The sequence below is a fragment of the Haliotis cracherodii genome, unplaced genomic scaffold (assembly GCF_022045235.1).
Source record: "Haliotis cracherodii isolate W230 unplaced genomic scaffold, xgHalCrac1.p SCAF_2, whole genome shotgun sequence".
NCBI lineage: Eukaryota > Metazoa > Mollusca > Gastropoda > Lepetellida > Haliotidae > Haliotis > Haliotis cracherodii.
This window is the reverse complement of record NW_027266275.1, coordinates 12,306,260-12,331,233: the sequence shown is the minus strand read 5'-3', so window position 1 is coordinate 12,331,233 and position 24,974 is coordinate 12,306,260. Positions and strand designations below refer to the sequence as shown.

The window sequence follows — 24,974 nt, the reverse complement described above, 5'->3', positions numbered from 1 at the left end:
GTCATTTATGACGCGAAGCGGATATCCTAGCTTCCTGAGATACCCCCTTAATTCTTTCAATCTTAAATCTCTTTTATCCGTTTCCGGCACGATGGTACATACTCTCCGCGCAAGTGAATAAGGAATGTTAGTTCGTGTATGCCTGGGGTGACATGAACCGAATTGTAGGTATTGATGGGTGTCCGTTGGTTTGTAGTAGATATCAGTTTTCAATTTAGTATCTTCCTTAATTACAAGGACGTCCAGAAATGGAATTTCGCTCTCGCTAGACTCCATAGTAAAACTGATGGAAGGATGGAGCTTATTAATAATATCCAGAAAAATGTCTAAATTTTCACGGGTTGAGTGCCAAACTAAAAAGCAGTCGTCCAAGAATCGCTTTCAAGTTTCGCGCACATATTTGGCAATGGATTCTGACATGGAATCGTGTACCTTCCCGTTCCCATGGCCGTTCCCTTTCTTTGATGATAGAATTTTCCGTTGAAACAGAAGGTATTATTTTCTAAGACTAATCTTAAAGATTCCACGATGAAACTTTCCGAAAATTCAGTGTCGATAGCCTCAGGATGTTTTCTCAGCCAAAACTGAACTGCTTCCAATCCCAGATCATGGGGTATGTTGGTAAATAAACTCTTCACATCAAAGGTGGCTAGAGTCGCATCAATAGGTACAGCATGGGGCAGCTGGGAAAGAAAGTCTACATCGTCTCTTACAAAACTCGGTACATGCGTTTTTAATGGTTTTAAAATGATATCGACGAGATTACTTAGGCGCTGAGTCGGGCTGTTCGGTCCTCCGACAATCGGCCTGAATGTCAAATCAGGACAGCTGGTAATTTCGATATACTCCGCATTCTGTTCGGCAATAGCATTATTTATCAATTTACTTTTATGGATCTTGGGTAGTCCGTAGAAATTAGCCGTCTGCGGGTCACTGTTTATTAAGTAGTCTTTTTCTTTAGGGTGTAGATCTCCAGAGAAGTCATCACTATGTTTTTTAATCTTCTTAATTACAGCTTTTTCAGTATTATCTGTTTCAATGTAAAATTCCTTGTCTTGCAATAATTCATATTCATAAAGAAGATGATGGACTAACGTGGACTTTATTATTTTATTATATATTACATGTACACCGAGTGAACATTTACCTCATTTGTGTATATATATATATATATATATATATATATATATATATATATATATACTGAGCCAAATTAAAAAATTCGCAATCCTAAAATTTTAACATTTTGACCAGTTATCATTGTGGGCCCTTATTGTGTATTTAAACACTAATGGCCACGTATTGTCTTCAGATAACACCCGTTTTTTTGCAGGTGAATCGATCAAAATCATGTGCACAGCACTATAGTGGCAAACGTGGTTTTTCACGTTATATGAAAATAAAAATAAAGGCAATAAACATCACACATAGAGACATTCGTGTACATTGTCGTACCTACCTCCAGGGTTGACTACAGTTGAAAACATCGCCGAGTCATGCCTGTTTGTCTCAATGTTCTGCTCTCTAGCTGGTGGGCGTAGACATTGTTATCACAGGACACCCAAAGTCCAGGTCGAATGTCATAAGGAAAGTACAACACGTTACTTCCTTCTACAGCAGTAAGGGATTGTGTTCAATGTATAAACAAATGTATCCCAGTTCATAAACGTGTTGTCTTAAGCTACTTGAAAACTGGCAAATCTACGTGTTTACTGACTGGGTCAATGCATTGATAACAGCAATCGGCATTGCTCGCCCATTTCCGTGATCAGTCATTCGGCATGTACAAGAAACATTTGGAAGCAGATAAGTGTTGTCAGTCTGTTTTTTTAATATGATCAAAAGTTATGTACTGTGATGACAGTAATACACATTAATAGTTGCGCCCAAACATGTATATATGTGCCCAAAAGGAGATAAGTATAAACGGGACCGCCTCCGTGGTCTGGTGGTAGAGCGTCCGCCCGGAGAGCGGACGATCCGGGGTTCGATCCCCGTCTGCATCATGCCAAAAGATGTTAAAAGATGGTACTTGTTGTTACCCTGTCTGGCGCTCGGCATAAAGGGGGCTAAAACAAGGACTGGTCGGCTCGGACTCAGTATACTTTGGGGTATTCATGTCAAACTGCGGCATGGTATCTCAGTGATCTAGCACTATAAATCGGCATTAGACCGGACAAGTACAAGCAGCCAAACACACGCACACGTGCATGCACGTCGCTATATAAGTGCCATAATCTTGGACGCGACATTAAACCCAATTTCACCTCACCTCACCTCAGCATTAACGGTTCAGTGTGTCGTCTACAGTCTCCAGTATCAAATAAGAGTGCGATCATTGAACGCATGCTAAGGAGTATCTTGGGTATTCTGACAAGACATAGAACTGTGATAGTTGATAATGACTTTGTTTTCATGTGCCTTATAGAACTATGGGTAAATGACAGAATCCATGCTTTTTCGAAGATATATGTCTCTCTTCAGCGGCGCTAGAGGTATTTGACATTTTCGTGATGTACGGTAAAGGTACAGTTTCCATTCTATGTGGTGACTAAGTGATGTTCATGTTATGGTGCTGTCAGGATCCCTGGTAGCTTGTACTAAGAATGTGCAGTGATGTGAATGTATGTAGTCACTGAGAAACAGATGCTGGAAAAGATTTCAATGGAGGACAAATAGAGCAAGTGTTCTGCGTTTCATTACTCAGCAGCAGACATCATTGGCCCATCGCCAAGGCCGTCTTAACTACGCCTCCAACACCCAGGGGAGAACAAGCCATCCACACAGATGTTGTTTAAATATTTATATTCTCTGTAATAACATGGAATGTTAAAAATTGATAATTTTTTAATTTGAAGTTTACACGATATACAGCTTTTCCATTGGACGAGAGGTCGGTCACATGACTGCGAAATTGTCGTTCATAAGTGTATGAGCGACGCAGTTTGACGTTCATACGTTTTTCACGAGACCATGTTCTTGAAATGACATAAACATTAACGGACTAATTTCACATTCCTTGGGAAATCCCAGGGAATTCCCTGGCACGAATACATACAGAAGCGTTCTTTCTTTACATTTAGACCCTTTAATCTTGATCTCAGCATTTCAGTGTACATTGAGAAATGTCATAGAGTTTGATTGCATGATCGTTTAAGATTATCCTCGCTACGACCGAACCTATTGTGAACAAAACGAAGAAATGCACAACCAGACTATCGAAGTATCGACTCGATCCGTGTCTGGGATGAAAGTGAGTCAACCGTAATCTATGAATTTACCTTACTGTCCAATTAACACATCTTTAATCACCTTTCAATGATCGCAAGCTCCGACGTTCATACAGTTTGGCCCTCACTCTATATGAAAGTTCATACTCCAATGAACTCATACAAGTGAAAGTCAGTTCTTAAAAGTGTTTCCACGCCAAGCATGAAAATATCGACAATAACATGTTTTATCAATCACTGCCGGTATCAAACATTTCAAATTGGCACATAAACAACATACATAATTGTTTTAAAGAAGATTGCCCCGACGGTTGACATGAAAAACACCTGTCTCTTCTGTAACAGTCCGATAGCTTTGATGTTGTTGACATAGCTTTACTGTAGCACTTTGGACTTGTGACTGGTAAATCATGTGCTTTGATTAACATGTGGCGATGTACTGTTCCCTGTTGTGATATGGTTTCGTCAGAGTATTCACACAGACACACCCACAAACACCCACACAAACACACACACAGAAAATGTTGGCCTCCTTAAATATATACTAAGTCTTTATATTTTTTTTCAAAAATTGATTAGTGTATAAAACACATTTCAAGTAAAGCAAAACATGGAAACAGACTTTGAACAATAGATAATTACCTGCAAGTCCCATACTTCATAATTACTGTAAAGGAGAATAATTCTCACCACTTGAAAGATGGTTCTTAGTCTGGACTGACAATATCTCAGATTGGTATCCAAGATTTGCGATCCTGTCCAAGCGATAACTCTCGGATGATAAATACATTGGTGTTCAGGAATTGGCAGAATCTATTGATACCATGACAGTAACAGAGTTCGTCACATTGACAATAACTGACTCATCTTTATGATTTCATAGGCAAGGCCTTAGACGATGGACAGGAAGTTATGGCAATATTCTGTGACATAAGTAAAGCATTCGATCGTGTTTGGCACAAAGGTTTGTGATAGAAATTAAGCAAGTGTGGAATAAAAGAGGTTCTTTTAAAATGGTTCCAAAGTTACTTATCTGGTAGAAAGCAATATATGTTATTAATGGACATCAATCGAATGTTAAACCTGTACTTGCCTGTGTCACTCAAGGTTCACTGTTAGGACCCTTAAGTATTCACCAATGAAGTTGTCTGTGATATACAATGTAATATATACTTGTTTGATTCTTCACAATGAGTTAAAGATTTCTATAAAAATGCACGCAAATATTTTTCACCAATAACTGTTTACATCTGATATACTTAATGTGAAATAATTTCAACTTCATACTGCTGTATAACATATATACTACTGATCCTTGTTCGAACTTAAATGGGGAGATACTGTAGTATATTTATATAGGCTTTGTCTGTTTATCAGTCACCTTTCACTGTAGGAGTTGAATTACATATTGTTAAAAACGCATTGACACACAACCTCATTGGCCGTCCATGTTATTGCTTGTCTTTTTCATCTTTAGACCACGCCATGGTATAACTGAAAACAGTTCAACGCAGCATTAAATCATATTTTAATTAATTACTAACTCACTCATTCATCTACATGCTCGACAAAACTCGATTGGATTGTTGCATTGGATATGTTAAAATAGGTTCACAGATCGAAACGTTAACCTCAATTTAATGTTAGAAATCGTTTTTTAAAAGGGTAAGTGCGTAGTAAAACGGTTTCTGTGTCGATGTTGTGAGCTGACAAAATGCAAAACAAAGTAAGGATAAGACATTTAGACAAACAACTTCTGTATTACATTTTGGAGCGACGTTTTGGTGTAGGTTCTAACACCGTTATGAAGCAAATGAGGTAAAGTTTATACACTTGGAAAGATTGGGATGTGGTTTCAGTCGCGTGGAGAAGCCTGTCGGCTGATAAATACATTAGTGTTCAGGAATCTATATATACCATGACAGTAATAGAATTCGTCATATTGACCCGAAATGTTTGTCACATAAATTAAGCAAGTGTGGGATAAAAGGGATTCTTTTAAAATGGTTCCTAAGTAACTTGTGTGGTGGAAAGCAATATACAGTTATTAATGGACATCAAACGAATGTTAAATCTGTACTTGCCTGTATCCCTCGAGGTACACTCTTAGGACCCTTATTATTTTAAGTATTCACCAATGATATTGTCTGTGATATCCAGTGTAATATATAATTGTTTGTTGATGATAAATCGCTATATGACATTGTTGATGATCCAATATCAACAAGTATTTTAATGAATCATGAGTTGGAACGCATATCTCAATGGACTAAAATGAAAAGGAAAAAAATAATCCAGATAAAACAGAAGCAATTAAATTTTCAAGAAAACGGAACGTCACCGTTATACCTGATTTATTTCAAGAATAATTTAAAAATGAGGAAATATTTATAGCCAAACACACCCATGGCTAACTTTATAAACCCATGGCTAACTTTCGTAGTCTGAAATACCAATGAACAGACGCAGTCTACATACGATCTGCTGTTCATCCATTTTACCCTGGTTTGATTACTGTGACCATAAATGAAATAATTGTACCAAGGGTCAAGAGTGAGTATGGTTTTACGCCGCTTTTAGCAATATTCCAGCATCGGGGGACACCAGAAATGGGCTTCACACATTGTACCCATGTCGGGAATCGAACCCGGGTCTTCGGCGTGACGAGCGAACGCTGTAACCACTAAGCTAACCGACCGCCCCTGATGCACTAAGGACCACATGTGGTGCTTTGAGGGGCACAAGTCATTTAAAATTATAACGAAACCGGCCTTTCTTTGGCAGAGAGACGGCACTTTCTCAAATTATGCAAATCTCATAAAATGAAAAGTGGCACAATGCCAAAGTATTTCTGTGATATGGCACCTGTAACAAATTAGATCGTCCACATTATCAAACACATATGGAACAATAATGAACAGAATGAGCCTAATTGCCGAACTGAATTATATAACAAAAATCATTTCTACCTCCCAGTCTTATTAATCACCTGCCGCTGAAGGACTGGAATTGGGTATTGTTAAAAACACACTGGCACCAAACCTCATTGGCCGTCCATGTTATTGCGTGGCTTTTTCATCTTTATACTACGCCATGGTATAACTGAAAACTGTTCAAGACAGCATTAAATCATAAATTACTAATTCACTCATTCATGTACATGGTCGACGTACAAAAATCTAACGTTGGTTGACACTAGAACATAGTTATATGTTGTATGGGATATGTTAAAATAGGTTCACAGATCGAAACATTAACCTCAATAATTTAAGGCGAGAAATCGTTTTTCAAAAGGTAAGTGAGTGAGTGAGTGAGTTGGGTTTAATGCCGCTTTTAACAGTATTCCAGTTATATTGCGGGGTGTCAGCTTAATGTCGGAGGAAAGCCTGAAGTAACGCAGGTCTCAGACGTTTACCACCTCGGTGAAACCCACAAGCACCGTTATGGTGCTGACGAGCCTAAAACCATAATCAGGCCGAACCGCATACTGGTAAGGCTCATAGAGATTGTTGCTAGAGAGTTGCTTTGACAACCTTTCACCAACTACACGTTCAATTAATTTAGAAATAAAAGATAGGTTTGATACTGGTTGGTAGTTGTTAAGTTCATCAGGATCCAAGTTGGATTTCTTTAACAGTGGCTTTACAATTGCCGCTTTACAGACTGATGGCATGACGCCAGATCCAGGAATTGTATTGATGATGTTTGTAAAAATCAAATTGGCCAAGATCACTGTGGTAGAACTATACCAAGAACATACGAGTTGGGCTTGAACTTTCTAATATCGATACATCGTTTTAGTTATCCCTCGTCAGTAGTGCACATGTACTCAATGTGAGAATGTGAGGTCAGGCTTAATTAATGCCAAATTAAACTGTCGCAGGTGTGACTTTATCGTCATTATTTGAAATGCGCACGTGTTTCGTATTCAAGTTTTAAAAAGTACCAGCACTTAGTATATATGAATAAAGTATGTTAATACATACACCGTATTCCTTTACACCGCCCCACTCTTTTCACAATACAAGGGAGGTAACTGAACGTTAGTATTCGAGACTAAATCTGATATCTATCTTAATTGTGCCAGTTTTTCACAGCCACAAATAACGTTGTTCACCAGAATGTCAGATATACGCCCGTACATAAAAATCATCACAATAATAAACATATTTTACATTTAAGAATTGACCTTCACTTTGTGTGAGTTCATTGGAGTATGAACCTTCAGAGAGTGAGACCAAACTGTATGAACGTCGGAGGTTGCGACTTTCATACAATGTTTGGCCCTCACTCTGTGAAGGCTCATACTCCAATGAACTCACGCAAAGTGAAAGTCAATTCTTATAAAAAATTTTATCACAATTTCTTACCCCAAAGGATGTAGGCCAAGATCTAAACACAATTTAATTTTTATTTAGTACGTGTGATTTCATGTTTACACTGACAGCCATACAACAACCAGCTACATCGTGGAGTAAAATAGTTTCTCAAAAAGAGAGGTGACGTATGGATGCACAACTTGCTCTTCAGAAACATCTTACGCAGCACATATATTCAAATCATATCCTCATTAGAATGAGAAAGGTATGTAAAGAACTACCTCAGTAAGTCAGTAACAATGACAGCGCGTCGTAATACATTTACATCAAGTACAAGACGTCAAAATGACCGACACGATAAACGCGTGACAGGAGAGATTTCCGAAGTTGTTAATGAACCTGTGGTGGTTACATGTGTTAGTCATCATTGATCAACTGGCCGATTATTGAAAGGTGTATAAAGAAGCGCCAAACAGACACTAAGGTAAATTCATAGATTGCTGGAGACGGTCAATGTCAGCCTAGACACGGATCGAGTCGATACTACGATAGTTTAGATGTGCATTTCTTCTTTTGTTCATTAGGATAGGCAGCAGCGAGGATATTCGTGAACAATCATGCAGTCACGCTCTCTGACATTTCTCAACGTATACTAAAACACTGAGACCAAGAGTAAAGGTTCTTGATGATCAGAAAGAATGGTATGTTTTCATGCTAAGGAATTCCCAGGGGTTTCCCCAGGAATGTGGAAGTAGTCCATCAGTGTTTACGTCAATTCAAGAACCCGGTCTCGTGAAAACGTATGAACGTCAAATTGTGTCGTTCATACACTTATGAACATCAAAATGTGTCGTTCCTACACTTATGAACGTCAATTTCGCGTTCATGTGACCGACCTCTTGTCCAAAGGAAAAGCCGTATATCATGTAAACTTCAAATTAAAACAATATTACCTTATGTAAGCTGACACAATCGGTGGTCTGAATATATTTTAGCTCCTCATGTGCACTGTATTGAGATTTAATTGTACGTCCAGCTGGATGCCTTGAAATAACCAAATCTCTGCCAACCTGTCCCTTACAAAGGACGTACAAGGGAGGCAACTGTGAAATCTATACAAGTGGTGATTCAAAAGCGGTCAAAACTGATGACAACGTTGGTTCCTGGATCGATTCTTGGATGATTCTTATAACACCGTGAGAGATCAGCACATTTCAATATAGTTCTGTGTGCACCGATTACTTGCTTACAGTATCTGTACATTATCCATGCATTATACATATATTATCTGTTTTTAATTCACACAGTATCCGTGCATTATCCTTACAGTATCCATGCATTATACGTTTATTATCAGTTTTTTTTTCACACAGTATGCGTGCATTATCCGTATATTATCTGTTTTTATTCATACAGTATCCGTGCATTATCCTTAAGTATTCGTACATTATCCGTGCATTTTACGTATATTACCCATTTTTTAGTTATACAGTATCCGTGCATTATCCTTACAGTATCCGTACATTATCCATGCATTATACGTATATTATCTGTTTTTAATTCACACAGTATCCGTGCATTATCCGTATATTATCTGTTTTTTATTCATACAGTATCCGTGCATTATCCTTACAGTATCCGTGCATTATCCGTGCATTAAACGTATATTATCTGTTTTTTATTCATACAGTATCAGTGCATTATCCTTACAGTATCCGTGCATTATCCTTACAGTATCCGTGCATTATCCGTGCATTAAACGTATATTATAAGTTTTTTATTCATACAGTATCAGTGCATTATCCTTACAGTATCCGTGCATTATCCTTACAGTATCCGTGCATTATCCGTGCATTAAACGTATATTATCAGTTTTTTATTCATACAGTATCCTTGCATTATCCTTACAGTATCCGTACATTATCCATGCATTATACGTATATTATAAGTTTTTTATTCATACAGTATCAGTGCATTATCCTTACAGTATCCGTACATTATCCATGCATTATACGTATATTATAAGTTTTTTATTCATACAGTATCCGTGCATTATCCTTACAGTATCCGTACATTATCCGTGCATTATACGTATATAACCCATTTTTTAGTTTTACAGTATCCGTACATTATCCTTACAGTTCCGACGGTTCAGTGTCATCACATCTCTTCAACTTCGCCTCCTATTTAGAATGGTGCATCTTCCTATTGCCACAGTTTGTATTGCAGTGTTTACATTCGTCTTTTATACACCCGGGAAAGGTTTTCCCTTAGGGCTCAGATAAAATATTATTTCTGCTGTATTATTAATTTGTCTATTGATTTAATTATACCATAAGAACGTGGATAGTGTCTTAGATGGATGAGACTTTGCAAGCTTATCAAAGAGATACATATCAAGACCAAGTTCGAAAAAAGGCGCCATCAATATTTTTGTGGATAGTTACCCCCATTGCTACATGTATTTTTGACAGAGTTTATGCCCTTACAGCATGCTTTATCATCACTATATAGACAACAATCTAATATACACCTTGTTGAGGGATAGTTTTAACGCTTTTTTAGTTGATATATATCCTATGCGATATAGTATGATATTAGATAAACATGTATATTATTGCACGGGGTAAATGATAATTCTACTGTAGTTTGAAGGACGAAAAGCGAGGTTTTGGACTTTTAATGGCAAGTGAAAAATAATTAGCAACCAACGCCATAAACGCAGTTCACAATATTTAGGCTGTGTTGTTTTCGATATTTCTTTTACACATTGTTTGCCTGAGGCGGACAAAGGGAGTTATTCTCACGACTTAAAATGTGTTTCTGAGGTTGGGCTTGACATATTTGAATTGAATATTCCCGATTTGCGACACTGTCCAAAAGATTACTCCTTTTACATAGCAGAAAATATTTCCACCTTGTAAAAAGTTTCGCACCAGCACATTTGAGGTGTTATTGCGAGTTCATTTCCCATGTAGAGATCTTCATATGGTACACTGTGTTGTCACATTATCTGTCTGTGGAATGGTAGCCCCTTAACTGAGGGAGTGGGGCTATGCTATAGAATTTGTTTTTTTTGTTGCTTATCGCTGCACTGAGCAATATTCCAGCTATATGACGGCGGCCAGGTCTCTCAATAGAAATTCATGGTTGAGGACAGAAAGGTCTTTACTGTTATTAATGTGTATGACCATATGATCTCTGCTTGCACCAAATGGGCATGTCATGTCGGGCTATTGCCACCGTGTTGAAAAATAATCATACTTTAATCAGTTGACTCATTAGAAAGCTCACATTTACTGGACATGTGAGGGAGGACATGCCAGAGAGATTAGGGTCCTTGTCCGCCAGGCTAAACGGCTGAAAGTTCAACTTGAACTGTTCTTCGTCATCACTGGCATACCAGTCAAGCGTCTAGTAAATGCAGCAGGACTAACTTGCAGAAGACCAATAACACGACAACTTCAACACACGAGGAAGCGTTTAGCCGGCTGTCAGGCTCGAGCATACTGGAACTTGTTGTCATGGAGGAGGATTCGTTGGTCTGACAAGAGTCGGGTTGTTGCACCACACTGATGGTAGGGCTCGTGTCTAGAGGCAAAGGGGAAGATCTTATCATCGGGTGTTGTATAGGGGCTGTATGAGGCTGCTATTCCTTTGATCGTAAACTTGATTTGGTCACAGTTCAGTTCAGTTCAGGGGACATTAAATGAAGATATCAGACCCCACCGATCACACGCAGTAACTGACCATCTCCAGGACAACGCCATTAAGACTCCACCAAGGTCTTTTCGAAGTCCAGACCTGAATCGAATTGAGTATCCAGGGGATCAGTTTGGACCTAGGGTTACAGAATCTCCAAGACTTGACCCAGGTATTGCATCAGGAATGGCAAGACATCCCTCAGTTGAAGATCAGGCGTCGATTTTAAGCATTCACTTATGCTCTTGATAATTTATTGGAACAACGTTACTGACACACGTTTGTGTTGATCTGTCCATCTTAGTCCTGACAGGTACCATACGTACTGCCTAAATGTATCCCCAATTAAGTTGCTTTTGTTTCACTTTCAAGCTTCTCCTTACCCATCTCTTTTCTGACAATCAAAAATCTTGGTGCCCCGATACTTTTGACAAGGTTGTATACATATATAATCCATGAGAGTAATACAACCTCACATGTACACTTGTCTCCTTATTCAATAATTATATTTTGAATTTTTCAGAGGGAGTGGGAAAAATTAAAAAGTTAAAATCGGAAAAAGAGCTAGCTTTGGTTGACACAACAATTTAGTTGTCTGTTGTATGGGATATGTGATAAAGTTCCCCACACTCACTAAAATTAATACTTTGACGTCATAAGGTTCATCCGTGAAGATCCAGGGTACAATATATATACTTCTTAAGCAACCAATGCTTGCCGTAAAAGGTGACTATGCTTGTAAGAGGGGACTAACGGGTGGTCAGGTTCACTGACATGGTTGATTCATGTCATCGTATCCCGTAGATCGATTCTCATGATATCAATCACTTGGTTGTCTGGTCCAGACTCAATTATTTACAGACCGCCCTCATATAGATGGAATACTGTTGAGTGCGGCGTGAAACAACAAACAAACAAACTTCATGAGTTTAATACTGAATAAGATGAAGAAACATTAGGCAGCACATTCAGTACAGTCTTCTAAATAAGAAAATACAGCAAAGATATATTTCTTGACATGGGGAATTTAGTCCATTGCATAATTAATAATTCGCATAAGGATTGACGCACTTAACGCGTACCAAGTATTAACATTCCAGATCAGAATATTTCTGCATTGTGTGGAAAAGTTACAATGCTGTTTGTCATCACCTATTAAATTTCAGATAAACAAAAAGGTCTTCGTACATTTCTTGTCACAATTATGGTGTGTGTTTCAGTTCAAACGGCAGATTTCATCATGGAACAAAGAGATTGGATCTTATCTGGAAGTGAATGTTGAATCCACGTATATTTTAGATTTCAACAAATTGATGTTGATGATGATCGAATTAAAAACTGTCCCACAAAATAGCCCCTGTCGATGTTTTTTCTACACTGGGACCAGGGAACATGTAACGTCCGTTTTATGGCTATGGTATTGCCGAAATCGTCGTAAAAATATAACTGCTCACTCATTCACCATTTTCATATAAATGTTTCCAGGGTAATCCCGCAGGTCGTGCACATCAGGTCACATGCAGTCAATGACAAACATTGAAGCCACAGTTCTAGACTAAACCTTAAGTTTTTGTTTTCTATCAGACTAACATATACTCTTCCACTTCTGTGTTTGTACACAGAAAGAGGAATCCGTATTTATCAGAGGATATATCACATATGTCTTTTGAAATTAGGACATCCCTGACATACTCCCCAGTCTCTGTCAGTTGCATCACCTTGTTGGTGATCATGTCTACAAGCAGGATGCCTCCTGTGCCTGTAGTTGAGATACCATAAGGGTAGCTGAGTGCTCTGTCTCCGGTAGGGGCGTATCTCCACACAACTTCCCCCTCTGACGTCAGACATGTCACAGACTTATTCCACGAGTCAGATACGAGTATGTTGCCCTGGTTGTTGACACACATGTAGAAGGGGGAGGGAAACAGTTTCTCCTTGTTGTGTGTAGTGACTGACCTCAGCACGTGTCCCGCCATGTCAAGGATATCAACACAGTTCTTACCACCTGCTGCTAGAGAAGAAGGACTCAGAACAGCGAGACTGAAGTACCGCCTGCGTGTTGTGAAATGTCGGGGATATATAGTTATACCAAGATTCCGTCCGTCCGTCCGTCCGTCCGTCCGTCCGTCCGTCCAAAAACTTTGTCCGCGCGATTTCTCTTAAATTATTCAGGGGATTCATCTCAAACTTAGTGCATATAATCTGTGTCATATGAAGGGGTGCAGTCAAAAGAAAAAAAATGTGTTTATTAATTTTCCATTTTTTTATGAATTTTTCAAACCCTTAAAATTTTCTCACTAAAGGTTAACCATGACATATGTTTATCTCGATGTGTAGACTCGTAAAAAATGAAACAAAAGAAAATATTATCATTTTTGCGATGAATAATGTGATTTTGCGCGGTCACAGTATGTGGTTAAGCAGAACCTATGGAACGGGGTAAACGGAAGTTGTAAGTATCGGAGGGACACATGTTTTTGCCGAAATTTAGGTAAACATTATTGAATGAAATTTTAAATAAAATTAATAAAATAGATGACAAACATAAGGTCAGATATACAGAGAACACGTTTTTATTACCAGGATTAACTTGGGTAATTCAATTCGGATTTGTTTTCCGGATGCTATTTCCGATGACAGATCATGACAGCCTGAAATGAGACTGAAGAAAGTCTCTGCGTATTATAAACAAGAGATATTTTTTTCAGGATTTAATTGCCCAAAATTAGCGGTGCATATTATACACGAGTGTTTATTATACACGAATAAATATGGTATATACGAAATGTTAAGCTTTGGGCGTGTTTGGTGTTGCTAATAAACTGCATTCAACCAGAAGATATTACGAGTGTTCACAATTCTTCAGTTCAACTTCACTGTTGATAGATAATACAAGATAACTAGATAAAAGATGTAAATGAGTTAGTAGTATTAAATTATAATCTGACATGAAATGTATTTTAATATCCATCCATGATTAAGAATTATGTCTCACAGTTGAGATTGATGTTATTTATTCATCCTGTATTAGTGTCACTGTAAATTGTTTCATCAGCTGTGAAGTAATTAAAGATTGTGAAAAAATAAAACAAACAAACTTTGTTTTTCATTCATTTTTCCTTTATTTCTCTGTAGTACAATCAGCTGAGAACATTAATTAGCACTTGTTAACTTAAACTAAAGACATATAATATTTAAAAGATACTTGTAACATTAACAGTGAACACTTTAAATTTCATTAATCATACAATAAAACATTTGACTCTCAAAAAATATTTTTGACTCCCCAAAAATCATAGGCTGAGTCAAGGTGACTCTCAGATATTGGAGTCTAGGGGGAACCCTGCCGAACCCCATCCTAGCTATTTAATTTGTGACTACTGACACACTAGTACTAGGTGGGTCGGGGGTATTAGTGAGCCACGCTCACTTTTGCACTTGTTAATTACTAACTCACTCATTCATCTACATGTTAGATTTACAAAACTCTAATGTTGGTTGACACGAGAACAGAGTTATATATTGCATAGGATATGTTAAAATAGGTTCACAGATCGAAACGTTAACGTGTGGTTTCAGTCGCGTGGAGAAGCCTGTTATGTACACAAGCGGGTAAAAATGTCAGTAACATAAACAAGGGGCTGAAACCAGTTACATATACAAGGGGATTACGACTGATTGAATATTTTAATGAGTTACGTAGGCAAAAGGTTTGTAACAGCCTCGATCACAGTTCATTACAAGTTGGAGTCTGTTGATGAGGATTGCTTCTTGGAATTTTCAAATCTTGAGTGAGTGAGTGAGTGAGTATGGTTTTACGCCGCTTTTAGCAATATTCCAGCAATATCACGGCGGGGGACACCAGAAATGGGGTTCACACATTGTACCCATGTCGGGAATCGAACCCGGGTTTTCGGCGTGACGAGCGAACGCTTTAACCACTAGGCTACCCGACCGCCCCTTCAAATCTTGAAGTCTTTGAGGTTGATTGTAAGGGTTTTGATTTGGTCTCACTGGATGCTGTGACAGGGGTCTTCACGGACATGGTCTAATAAAGGTGATTTAGAATCAACTTTGGACACTGAGCTCTGAAATTCTTTAATTCGGATTTTCAGGGGCCTTGACGTTTTGCCAATGTAGGCATGTCCACAATTACACGGAATGTGGTACACACCTCCTGATGGTTCTTGCTGTTGGCTGTTTGGCGGTTTTCCTTTGGCTTTGATGGCGTCAATGTTGGCCCGCTTCTTTTAGAGTCTCTGAATTGTATGGCTGGCAATTCCAAAAGGCTGATGACAAAGGGTGGAGATTGTTGAAGGGGATTTTGGGGGTTTCTTTGGTGATGCACTGTATTGTCTGCTGTACTAGCTCGGTAGGGGTTGTACAGTGAGGAGCCAATACAAAGCTATATGCAGAGTTTCTTTCCTCCTGCGTATATCCGTCAAAAAAAAGACATAAAAGATTTAAAATACGCATAAAGAAAATGCATGAAGGGCTTGATACCCAATGCTTACCATACTATTCTAGATGACAATAAGTACAGATAGAGTTTCAATGACGTTTGGCATTACCGAATACCCATGAAATGCACAAAAAGTTGAAGACAAGAATCACAGCCTCAATAGATTTCTAGTTTGTTTGTCCAACCATGATGTGTGTTTAAGGTGCAAACGGCGGACCTTTTTACAGAACAAATGAATAAAATGGATATTATCTAGTCTAGAATGTTGAATCAATGCAGATACACGGTTATCGTGTGTATTTTATATTTCAAAATATTAAAAGTAATCGATTTAGAACCCTTTAAATTCCTTATCACCAATACTTTTGTCCACGTGTGCGTCCGTGCGTGCGTGCGTGCGTGCGTGCGTGCGTGCGTGCGTGCGTGCGTGTGTGTGTAAGTGTTGCCAGCGTCCCATGCATGCCTTGAGCAGTGTAGTATGTTTTTTCTTGGGGCCTTTTTTTTCGCTGAATTTGTGCCCAGGACGTTTATACTTCAGGTAGTATCAATTATAGCATTACGGTTAGACCAAGTTAACCTTCTGTGGCCGATGTCACCACAAGTATCTCTATAACAACTGTCACTACTGGTGTCTTTCACCTTGTGATCACATGGATTATTCATTGCAGGCAGTAACCTATTTGAATATCGTATGTCTGCTTGACTGAAAAAGCGATACCCAAGACTGTTATTATTATGTATTCTACTCTTTTACTCGATCTATTCTCTTTACATAAATTTACTTATAACCTTTTCAGAATAACCTCATGCACAATCCATGATTGTTTTGTTTTTTCTATCAGACTAACATATACTCTCTCACATCCGTTTTTGTACACAGAAAGAAGAATCCGTATTTATCACAGAATACATCACACACGTCTTTTGACTTGAGAACATCTCCAACTAACTCCCCCGACTCTGTCAGCTGAATCATTTCATTGGTGCTCCTGTCTACAAGCAGAATGTCTCCTTTGCTGGTAGTTGCGATGCCACGAGGCAAGCTGAGCGCTCTGTCTGCGGTAGGTGCGTATTTGAACACAACATCACCTTCTGTAGTTAGACATGTCACAGACTTCTTCCTCTCGTCAGACACGAGTATGTTGCCCTTGCTGTTGACACACATGTAGTAGGGGAAGGTAAACAGGGTCTTGTTGCGTTTAGTGAGTGTCCTCAGCACATGCCCCGTCATGTCCAGGATATCAACAACGCCGTATCCACCTGCTGCTAGACAGGAAGGATTCAGAACAGCGAGACTGTAATACACCTTATTTGTTGTGAAGGTCGAGAGCAGGGCCAGGTCAGGGGTCACTGTTACAATCTGACGGAATCCAGGGACAGCCACCATCACCTGTTTGTCCTTCAACTGTGTTACACCACATGGAAGGTCACCCAGGGGAAGTTTACTTTGACATCGCTGGTTGTTGTGTAGAAAGATTTTACACACTCATTCTTCATGTCGGTAACCACAACAGTCTATATACCGTCTACAACCAGGACTGTGACGTCGCGTAGATCAGGCTCATTCTCATCACCCCCCATCCTCCCGTCTGTAATTCCAACTAGAACAGGCGACAGCAGACATTTCTTCTGATCCTGATATGTGACGTGAATCTTTCCCAGACTGTGACGTCACGTAGAGAATGCTGCTTCTTATCATCCGCCATCCTCACATCTATCTGGTCAACCAGCACTGGAGACGACAGACATGTGCCCTCATCCTGGTATGTGACGTCAATCTTCCCCAGCTGTAGGTCATCTAGGATGGGCTGGACATGCTCAGCGTTTGATGTAAACCTGATGTCATCTATTCTCCGTGTGTCTGCTGTGTCTGTGTCCATGACATCCCCCAGCTCTATAGCTCCCGACTCCCAGGCAAGATACGCGTCATACAGGCCCATCTCACAGTTCGATACAAAGGCCTGGTCAATGAACTCACAATGTTGTCTGCACATCTGCATCTCAATCTCATCAAGCTTCACACCACAGCGGAGTTGGCCGGCGTATGTCTGTGTAATGTGATTCAGTTCATCCAAGAGTTGTGTTTCTTTCTGTTTAATCTTGTTTATAGCTGTTTGACAGATTGATTTAATATTCTGACCAACTGAGTCAGTGATTCTGAAACTATTTTGTAGTTTCTCGTTTGTCATCTCTACCTTCTTCGACCTCACCTTCAGTCTCTTCCCCATGACAAATCTCTTCTCCAGCAGTACTGTCTTCATCTCTGGCTTCATAGACTCAATGGTGACGACAGTTTTACAAGCTCTGTGGTAGATGATACAACATGTCTGACAAGCAGGCTTCTGACAGTCTTTACAGTAGAACTCTACATTGTTACTCTTGTGCTCTGTACATTTGACCCTCCGTCTGCCCTTTGACCTAGATGACAGGTCACACAGGTCATGGTTCTGTGACGTAGGGCTCACCCGGTGTGTCTTCACACATCTGTCACAGAGGTACACTTCACACTCAGGACACCACATGGCACCTGTAGTTGTCACCCCTATCTGCTGACATATCGTGCAGCATGTGCTTGACGTCTCTGTGAACAGAAGTACAAAGTTATTTTTGTCTGAAACAACATAATATGGAAACGCTAAGTTTGCAATCAGGCTTCGTTTTAAGGTTAATCAATTTAACAAAATATCCATTTGAACTTGATCAACAATTTCCAGCTATAATTTCTTATGAATCGGTTGTAGCGGAATTAAACAGAATTACAAACATATTCTTGCTAAAACATCACAAAATTGAATTGCTAAGTTTGTATGCAGACTCTATTTTAAGGGCATTAAAACTTTAAAAATAAACAATCAAACTGGATTTCATATTTCAATTTCTCGTGAATGTGATATTTGTTCCATAAACACAAGCGATCAATCAAAATAAATCACGTAATGATTACTTGTTAATTTCATTCACATGTTTTCAACATATTTCTTAAGTGTTTATCTTCACGTGTAATCAGCAGAACATCTGTATTGTACGCGTTAACATAGTGCTTTTAGCAAAAATCAGCAAACGCATGTCACTGGAATGTCTGGTCGACAATTTCTAATCTAACACTAGAATTGTTACTTCTCGGTTGTTTATAATAATAATAATAATAATAATAATAATGGCCTGATGATGTTCACATCTCCGTGGTGGGTCTAGATAGGGAGGATCTATTCCCCTGAACTTAACGTACATCACTCAGGTAGGGCTAACTCCCCCAAACAGGTTCAAAACCGGGTTATAGAAAGCCAAGGAAAAATTGATCTTTTAACTCCGCAGCCCAGTCAGCCTTCCTCCGGTATACCAACCAACCGAGCTGGAGGTGGGACGTGCTTCAGGGGGAGGCACAGAACCCGTCCAAGAATATCTTGGACGCAACAACTGAAGTCCACAATTCTAGAATGCGCGCAAGCAACATGGTGGCCAGAATTCCACGAGTAAATGGCAAATTATGAAGCAGCATTAAGACAAAGCCATGCCAATGTATGAAGATTTACAGAAAAAACATCCGTGACCAGCTTTATACACGCGCCGTCAGCCTGGTGAGCTAACTGCCAACAATCGTCAGGCGCCTTTGCATAAACCCTCAGGTACAACAGTAGCAGACCCGAAATTGCAGATGAGCGTTCGCATTATTCTCCCTAAATTACCTGATGCAGTTGTCACTGATGACCAACACTTGGGCTCACAAAATGAAATTCCTGATTGTGGCCTCGAAGATTTTGAGTTTTCTTTCGATTCCGACCCCTCTTCTGCCCATGATCTTTCTCTTCAGCAACTCATGCTTGCCGTAAATGGCGACAATGCTTGGCGACTAACGGAATCGGGTGGTCAGGCTCGCTGATTTGGTTGAAGCATGTCATCGATCCCAATTGCGTGGATCGATGCTCATGATCTCAATCACTGGATTGTCTGGTCCAGACTCGATTATTTACAGACATATAGCTGGAATATTACTGAGTGCGGCGTTAAACAACAAACCAACCAACCAACTAATGATCTTTCTGAGCATGCCTAATATATTGTGTTTACGTCATTTTATAATCAAATCTGTGATTTACCGATTGAGAAATGGAGGCCAATTAAACAATTATGTCCACAAAATCAACTTGATAAATTAAATAACATTATTTCTGTCACTGTTAATGCGGACTGTTCTGTGCATGACATTAACTGTTGGGTGTATGCTGCTGCTCGAACACTGGAGGAACGCCATACAGTTTCCAAAAACAATGAACCACAAAAGTGCAAAAAACAAAATCATTCAAAGAAAAACCGGTTCCAAAATAAAACTTAATGAAACAAAGAAAGACATATCCTGGATAGAACTTTGCTTAAAATTACGTTCATCAGGGCAATAAATGTCAAAACGAAAAAACTCAATTTGGAAAACTTTAAAAACAAAATACAAGACAACAAAAGAGAAGATTCTTAATCAAATTCTTGATTCTCTTAAAACGAAGTTAAGGTTTGGACAGAAAGAAACAGAAAGTGGGACAAGAAAAATATTTTCATAAAACAAAACAAATTGTCCAAATCTAATGAATAACAATTTTACAGGCAATTAAATGCAACCAATGGCAATGATGAGAAAAGATCCACCATGGATTCTAGTGAAAGGTTTTGGAAACAGTTCTGGTCTTTACCCGGCATCTGAAACCTAGATGAACCATGGATAGAGGAGTAAAATAATAATGAACAGTCACCATTGTTGTGTTTTATAACACCTGATTGCCTAAAAAAGTTAATAAGAAAATCCAAATCTAATACGGCGCCAGGACCTGATTGTATTCGAAAGCAGTTTTGGAAACTATTCCCTTACTGTCCTAACACCATTACTTCTCTTGTGAATACAGGGGATGCTCCGCCTTGGTTCTGCATAGGTCGAACAATACTTATCCCAAAGAAATTTGAAATTTGACTGACCCTAAAAACTTCCGCCCTATTATTTGTCTAATACACAGTACAAAATATTCACCGGGTGTCTCACAGATCTTGTGTCATCAGACTAGGCTTCCAATGACATTTTTTACATCGAGCAGAAAGGAGCCAGAAAGGGATGCTGGGGTTGAAAGGAACTGTTACGTGTTCAGAAAATGATCCTTGAAGAGGCTGAAACTTACCACCATAATCTCACAATGTGTTGGATAGAATACAGAAAAGCTTATGATTCTGTACCTCATGAATGAATTTTAAAGTCACTGGAATGTATTGACTTCCCCGACTACTAGTTTTACTCAAGTCTTTAATGAATTGCTGGTCAACTCAACTTGAGATGTATTCGTAGGGGCAGTTGGGAACCCATTCCTATTAGAAGAGGGATATTTCAGGGCGATTCTTTTAGTCCTTTGGTTTTCTGCTTGTCACTTAATCCTTTAAGCTTTTTTCTCAGCAAAGAGGAAGGTAATCATCCGGGACCACCTCAGCACAGATCCCCAACAACCCTCGCTCACCTCCTTTCCATATATGACCTTCAACTGATTGCCAGTGGAGGATCCACACTAGAAAAAAACGATTCTAACTTGTCGAGTCCTTTTCTAATGATATTAACATTCTTCATCAGAAACGTGACAAGGTAGAAGTGGTAGGATCAGTCAGTTTACTTAGGGGAGGAGTTATTGACCATCACGTGGAAGGTCAGGCCTATACGTACTTCGGAATGCAGTTTCGGAGTGCCCAAAGCAAGGACAAACATTGGGAAGAGTACAAATGAAAACTTATGAAAATCTGAAGTTAAGGGCTGAACGCTAGCAATAAAGTCTAAGCCACAAATAAGCCTTTGGTATTCTTTTGGTGTTGTTGATTGGTCGAAACAAGAAATTCAGGGTATTGACACCCTCATACGAAGAATCATGTCAGACAATAGATCCCACCATCCCCGCTCTTCCTTCAATCGCTTTTATTTACCAATCATAATGGAAGGGCGTGGTTTGATAAACGTTGGGGCTCTTCAGGATAGAATTGTTTTGTGCACATTTGCACACATCTTTTTGTCTGATAATCCCCTTGTGAAGCATGTCAAGACTCATGATGAAAGCAAGGCATTTCTCAGTTTTGGTAAATGAGCCAAGGATGTAGGACATATTCTCAATGTCAAAGTGGATTTTGTTGATTGTTCTGTACTGCTGGACGGTACAGAAATGAGTGTCAACCAAGCGAGGTGCCATATCAAATCGGCTTAGACTCAGGTTTTTTAAAGAGAGGCTATCTGAACGACCACTGCATCGAGTCTATGTGCATTGTGTTAAGAAGGAGTCCTTCGCTTGGATGAAGTCGGTTGGCCTGAGAAGTAAAACTGAAGGCTTTTTTTTGGCTGCTCAGGACCAGTCACTTCCAAATCGAAACCGTCAATGTGTGATTTTGCATTAAAATGTAAATGTGAAATGTAGATTTTGTAATTAATTAAAAGAGACTATCCAACACATTGTCAGTGAATGCCCAGCTTTGGCACAAACACAGTATCTTAAGCGACAAGATGGAGCGACTCGATCATTTTATTTCGGTTTTCACACACAGGTCCATCCATGGTACGCCCCATGGGCGTCATAGAAAAGGATAAATACAAAATTCTTTGGAATAGGCCCGATTACATCCTCAGACGTATCCAGGCCTACAAACCTGATCTTGTACTTTTTGGTAAATCCAGTGAAATCATTTACATTATTGAATTTTCTGTCCCTTTTGACACAAAAACAAGACAAATATGCAGACCTCGCTTTCGAAATGTCACGCTTGCATCCCAAGTACCAAGTTTTCCGACTCCCAGTTGTTCTCGGTGCCTTGGATTTGGTAACGCCCAATCTGTTGACTGACATTGAGAGAGTATTCAGGTTTGCTACCAGGAATAGAGCCCTTTTGACAATCTGGGTAATGTAGAAGGCAGCAGTGTTGGGGAGTCTTCACATTCTCTGAAGAGTTCTGGGTGGGCTTCACTAGGCAGCGCTTCCTGGGAGAAGTCCCATTCGCTGTCTGGGCTGCATGTAGAGGGGGCAAGGGCCCAGAGATGATGATGAGCCTAACCAGCCTGACTGTGCCAGGATCACGCAAACCCTCTTTGCTGCATTGTTTATTTTCATCTGTTAGTAAAGGTAATAATAATAGTCCATTGTAGGGCGGATATATCCATGCATAGTGCAGGCTAATAAAAAGTAATTTGGAGACAGAAAGTCTAAAGCGATAAGATTTGAGTTGTGAGCGGAAAGTAGTCAGTTCACTGTTGTGGTAGATGGTTCCGGGCAATGGCCACTAAGTATGCAAAGGAACGTTTGCCATAGTGTGATGTCCGGACACTTAGTAGGAAGTGCAAATTCTTATTCTCTGAGCGGAGGGATCTTCCTGGGACATGCACATGAAGGAGAACAGCAAGATGGGATGGAGCTTGTCCCATGAGACATCTGAAGACATAAAAGATAATCTTGCATGTTATCCTGTGTTCAGCTGGAAGCCAGTTGTATAACACAGGAGTGATATGGTTAGTCTTGCGAGAGTGAGTAACTATTCCGGCTGCTATGTTCTGCACTCGTTGTAAGTTGGCAGCCGGGATCTTATTGCATCCACCAGCAACCTATTAAAGTAGTCAGACCTTGTCATAACTAGAGACAAGTGTGATAGATGTCTGCTGAGTAAGAAATTTGCGGATGTGCCTTATGTTCCTTAGAATGAAAACACAGGCTTGTTGAGAGACAATTCCGGATCTAGGGTAGCACCAAGATTTCGTACATCTGCTGACAGGGGAATGGTGGTGTCACTGAACTGAAATGATTCAGTGCCCTCTTGGACCCTTTGGACCAACAAATAGACACTCGGTTTTACTGTCAATTAGCTTCAGCTTGTTTTCAAACATTATCCATAACGTAATGTTACTGCGGCATTCGCCGAGTCGCAACAATGTAGCATTTGCATCTGATGGTGTGGGTTTGAAGACATCATGGAGCTGCGTGTCAGCAGCATATAAATGACGACTTTTCTGGTGCTAAGGAATGAGTGTACCTTAGTGTATGCGGTCGTGGTCGTAGTCAGTGGTATCAAAGGCAGCACTTAAATCGAACAGAACCAGTAAACCAACGTTATTGCTGTCTATAGCGATTCTTAAGTAATTTAGAACCTTAATTAGAGCTGTATCAGTGCTGTGATTGCTTCGATATGCAGACTGGTAAGGCTCATGGAGATTGTTGCTAGACAGATGCTTGGAAATCTTTCACCAACTGCACGTTCAATTCATTTGGATAGGTTTGATACTGGTTGGTAGTTGTTAAGTTCATCAGGGTTCTTTAACAGTGGCTTGACAATAGCTACTTTGAAAACTGATGGCATGACGCATGACACCAGACTTGTGTTGAAGTTTGTAAATACTGGTAGATGAATTGGCCAAGATTATTGTGGTAGAACTGTATCAAGAACACACGAAGTGGGATTGGACTTTTTAATAAGTTTCAAAACTTCATCGTCTCTGAGAAGAAGCTGAAAGTTTCATGAACGGGAAAGAGTCTGAGAAGACAATTTTTCTCACTTATACGTTTCTCATACGAATTGTTGAATACTTTTTTAACGTGTTTTAAGTAATAAATGACAAACCTGAATGTTCTTAACAGTAGCATTGTTCATGAATGTATCCAATATTAAACACAAAAGACTATATGAATGTGAATGGTACTACTGGTTGAACATCTACATCTTGCTTTCACTTAACCTGGCACATGTTCCTCGGTCCCGAGGGTGTCAATCAGCCCCTGTATAATGATGCTGGGTTTGATCTGCCCCGCCCACTCCTCCACTGGCGGCTGGGGTTGGGGACCTTGGTATCTTGTCGACAGCAGGGACAGGGGATCGACTTCGAATGTACAGCATCTGGTCTGGTTTGGATGTACTTGGTGATACATCTCTGACAGAAAGTGTGGTGGCAGGTCAGTGTACACGGGTCTATGTAGGTCTCGAAGCAGATGGAGCACGTCAGGAAATTATCCTTTACTTTCTTCCCCAGCCGGGCGGTAGCCATCTGTTAAACTGACAGGCAGTAGTTTTATAGTTTGACTCAGTACAAAACACAACGCTATATCACAGCTCATAAAAGTGTAAAATGTATACACCCATTTGCATATGATTATATTTTGCACATATGAAGCCAAACGTGTTTATAGGAAATGTAATGATTATCGTTAGAATGATGATCATTTTAGTTATTTCTCGTCAGTCGTGTACATGTACTCACTGTATTGGTCAGGGTTA

The 24,974-nt window shown here is 39.5% G+C and overlaps 1 pseudogene; it reads right to left on the bottom strand.

Moving 5' to 3' along the window:
• Positions 1 to 12,822: 12,822 nt before the first annotated feature.
• Positions 12,823 to 24,744, bottom strand: LOC139468953 (E3 ubiquitin-protein ligase TRIM56-like; annotated as a pseudogene).
• Between the last annotated feature and the right edge of the window lie 230 nt (positions 24,745 to 24,974).